Source organism: Myotis yumanensis, unplaced genomic scaffold, assembly GCF_028538775.1.
Source record: "Myotis yumanensis isolate MYYU_CA2020_CCGP unplaced genomic scaffold, mMyoYum1.0.hap1 SCAF_30, whole genome shotgun sequence".
NCBI lineage: Eukaryota > Metazoa > Chordata > Mammalia > Chiroptera > Vespertilionidae > Myotis > Myotis yumanensis.
Window position 1 is genome coordinate 43,915 of NW_027223781.1, and position 4,962 is coordinate 48,876.

A 4,962-nucleotide genomic window follows, 5' to 3' on the forward strand; every position below is an offset into this window, starting at 1 on the left:
AAAATTCTTCAAAATACGAGCCTGTAGAGTTCAGAACACGATCTTAGTTAGATTAAATCTCTAAGAAGTCAAAAAAATAGGTCATGGAATTGTATGAGTATATATCTGAAACGCTAGGTTTCCATGGAAATACAGCCTTACTGTGGACCGGGCTGTGTTCTAACAGTGAAAACTGACTTTCAAACAGTTCAAAAATGACGAATATACGGTTTCCATTTATAATTCTTGTTAAATCTGTTAGATATTTAAAAGAAACTTGGTTACAAAACTTTAAATTTCAAACTATAGACCTTAGACCACAATGTGAGTTGGACAGAACCTTTAAGAAATCAAAATAATAGGACCTTCTTTGGTGTAGGAAGGTATCTGAAAAGCTCCGAAAACAAGTAAGTAGAACCTTACTCTCTGGGTGCCGTGTTCAAACACTGAAAGCTGTCAGAGAAACAGCTGTTTAGTCAGGAGGATACTAATTATAATTGTATTTCCGGGAAAAAACCCGGCATAAAAATCTTCAAAATTAAAACCTGTAGAGTTCAGAACACGATGTTAGTTAGATTAAATCTCTAAGAAGTCAATAAAATAGATCCTGGAGTTGTATGGGCATATATCTGAAACACTAGGCTTCCATCTAAATACAGCATTACTGTAACTGGGCTTTGTGCTAGAGTGAAAACTGACTTTCAAACAAGTGGGAAATGACAAATTTACGGTTGCCATATATAATTCCTGTTCAATCTGTTAGATATTGAAAAGAAACTTGGTTACAACAGTTTAAAATTCAATCTATAGACCTTAGAACACTATGTGAGTTGGACAGAACCTTTTAGAAATCAAAATAATAGAACCTTGTTTTGTGTAGGATGGTATCAGAAAAGCTCGGAAAATAAGTAAATAGAGACATACTCTCTGTGGGGCCGTGTTCAAACACTGGAAGCCGTCATAGAAACAGTTGTTTAGTCAAGAGGATACCGATTACATTTGTATTTCCGGAAAAAACTTGTCGTTTTTAGAAAACCCGGCATATATATATTCAAAATTCAAGCCTGTAGAGTTCAGAACACGATGTTAGTTAGATTAAATCTCTAAGAAGTCAAAAAAATAGATCCTGGAGTTTTATGGGAATATATCTGAAACGTTAGGATCCCATGTAAATACAGCCTTACACTATCGGGGCCCTGTTCTAACAGTGAAAACTGACTTTCAAACACTTCTGAAATAACGAATATACGGTTGCCATATATAATTCCTGTTCATTCTGTTATTGAAAAGAAACCTGGTTACAACCCTTTAAAATAGATTCGATAGACCTTAGAACACAATGTGAGTTGGACAGAACCTTTAAGAAATCAAAATAATAGGACCTTCTTTTGTGTAGTAAGGTATCTGAAAAGCTGAGAAAACAGGTAAGTAGAGCATTACTTTCTGTGGGACCATGATCGAAAACTGAAAGCCGTCATAGAAACAGCTGTTTAGTCACGAGGATACTGATTACATTTGTATTTATGGGAAAAAACTTGGCGTTTTTAAAAAACGCCACATAAAATTCTTCAAAATACGAGCCTGTAGAGTTCAGAACACGATCTTAGTTAGATTAAATCTCTAAGAAGTCAAAAAAATAGGTCATGGAATTGTATGAGTATATATCTGAAACGCTAGGTTTCCATGGAAATACAGCCTTACTGTGGACCGGGCTGTGTTCTAACAGTGAAAACTGACTTTCAAACAGTTCAAAAATGACGAATATACGGTTTCCATTTATAATTCTTGTTAAATCTGTTAGATATTTAAAAGAAACTTGGTTACAAAACTTTAAATTTCAAACTATAGACCTTAGACCACAATGTGAGTTGGACAGAACCTTTAAGAAATCAAAATAATAGGACCTTCTTTGGTGTAGGAAGGTATCTGAAAAGCTCCGAAAACAAGTAAGTAGAACCTTACTCTCTGGGTGCCGTGTTCAAACACTGAAAGCTGTCAGAGAAACAGCTGTTTAGTCAGGAGGATACTAATTATAATTGTATTTCCGGGAAAAAACCCGGCATAAAAATCTTCAAAATTAAAACCTGTAGAGTTCAGAACACGATGTTAGTTAGATTAAATCTCTAAGAAGTCAATAAAATAGATCCTGGAGTTGTATGGGCATATATCTGAAACACTAGGCTTCCATCTAAATACAGCATTACTGTAACTGGGCTTTGTGCTAGAGTGAAAACTGACTTTCAAACAAGTGGGAAATGACAAATTTACGGTTGCCATATATAATTCCTGTTCAATCTGTTAGATATTGAAAAGAAACTTGGTTACAACAGTTTAAAATTCAATCTATAGACCTTAGAACACTATGTGAGTTGGACAGAACCTTTTAGAAATCAAAATAATAGAACCTTGTTTTGTGTAGGATGGTATCAGAAAAGCTCGGAAAATAAGTAAATAGAGACATACTCTCTGTGGGGCCGTGTTCAAACACTGGAAGCCGTCATAGAAACAGTTGTTTAGTCAAGAGGATACCGATTACATTTGTATTTCCGGAAAAAACTTGTCGTTTTTAGAAAACCCGGCATATATATATTCAAAATTCAAGCCTGTAGAGTTCAGAACACGATGTTAGTTAGATTAAATCTCTAAGAAGTCAAAAAAATAGATCCTGGAGTTTTATGGGAATATATCTGAAACGTTAGGATCCCATGTAAATACAGCCTTACACTATCGGGGCCCTGTTCTAACAGTGAAAACTGACTTTCAAACACTTCTGAAATAACGAATATACGGTTGCCATATATAATTCCTGTTCATTCTGTTATTGAAAAGAAACCTGGTTACAACCCTTTAAAATAGATTCGATAGACCTTAGAACACAATGTGAGTTGGACAGAACCTTTAAGAAATCAAAATAATAGGACCTTCTTTTGTGTAGTAAGGTATCTGAAAAGCTGAGAAAACAGGTAAGTAGAGCATTACTTTCTGTGGGACCATGATCGAAAACTGAAAGCCGTCATAGAAACAGCTGTTTAGTCACGAGGATACTGATTACATTTGTATTTATGGGAAAAAACTTGGCGTTTTAAGAAACGCCACATAAAATTCTTCAAAATACGAGCCTGTAGAGTTCAGAACACCATGTTAGTTAGATTAAATCTCTAAGAAGTCAAAAAAATAGATCATGGAATTGTATGAAAATATATCTGAAACGCTAGATTTCCATGGAAATACAGCGTTACTGTGGAAGGGGCCGTGTTCTAACAGTGAAAACTGACTTTCAAACAGTTCCGAAATGAAGAATATACGGGTCCCATTTATAATTCTTGTTAAATCTGTTAGATATTTAAAAGAAACTTGGTTACAAAACTTTAAATTTCAATCTATAGACCTTAGACCACAATGTGAGTTGGACAGAACCTTTAAGAAATCAAAATAATAGGACCTTCCTTTGTGTAGGAAGGTATCTGAAAAGCTCCGAAAACAAGTAAGTAGAACGTTACTCTCTGGGTGCCGTGTTCAAACACTGAAAGCTGTCAGAGAAACAGCTGTTTAGTCAGGAGGATACTAATTATAATTGTATTTCTGGGAAAAAACCCGGCATAAAAATTTTCAAAATTAAAACATGTAGAGTTCAGAACACAATGTTAGTTAGATTAAATCTCTAAGAAGTCAATAAAATAGATCCTCGAGTTGTATGGGCATATATCTGAAACACTAGGCTTCCATCTAAATACAGCCTTACTGTAACTGGGATTTGTGCTAGAGTGAAAACTGACTTTCAAACAAGTGGGAAATGAAGAATTTACGGTTGCCATATATAATTCCTGTTCAATCTGTTAGATATTGAAAAGAAACTTGTTTACAACAGTTTAAAATTCTATCTATAGACCTTAGAACCCTATGTGAGTTGGACTGAACCTTTTAGAAATCAAAATAATAGAACCTTGTTTTGTGTAGGATGGTATCTGAAAAGATCGGAAAATAAGTAAATAGAGACATACTCTCTGTGGGGCCGTGTTCAAACACTGAAAGCCGTCATAGAAACAGTTGTTTAGTCAAGAGGATACCGATTACATTTGTATTTCCTGAAAAAACTTGTCGTTTTTAGAAAACCCGGCATATATATATTCAAAATTCAAGCCTGTAGAGTCCAGAACACGATGTTAGTTAGATTAAATCTCTAAGAAGTCAATAAAATAGATCCTGGAGTTGTATGGGAATATATCTGAAACGTTAGGGTCCCATGTAAATACAGCCTTACACTATCGGGGCCGTGTTCTAACAGTGAAAATTGACTTTCAAACACTTCTGAAATAACGAATATACAGTTGCCATATATAATTCCTGTTCATTCTGTTATTGAAAAGAAACCTGGTTACAACCCTGTAAAATAGATTCGATAGACCTTAGAACACAATGTGAGTTGGAGAGAACCTTTAAGAAATCAAAATAATAGGACCTTCTTTTGTGTAGAAAGGTATCTGAAAAGCTGAGAAAACAAGTAAGTAGAGCCTTACTCTCTGTGGGGCCATGATCCAAAACTGAAAGCCGTCATAGAAACAGCTGTTTAGTCACGAGGATACTGATTACATTTGTATTTATGGGAAAAAACTTGGCGTTTTTAAAAAACGCCACATAAAATTCTTCAAAATACGAGCCTGTAGAGTTCAGAAAACCATCTTAGTTAGATTAAATCTCTAAGAAGTCAAAAAAATAGGTCATGGAATTGTATGAGAATATATCTGAAACGCTAGGTTTCCATGGAAATACAGCCTTACTGTGGACGGGGCTGTGTTCTAACAGTGAAAACTGACTTTCAAACAGTTCAGAAATGACGAATATCCGCTTTCCATTTATAATTCTTGTTAAATCTGTTAGATATTTAAAAGAAACTTGGTTACAAAACTTTAAATTTCAATCTATAGACCTTAGACCACAATGTGAGTTGGACAGAACCTTTAAGAAATCAAAATAATAGGACCT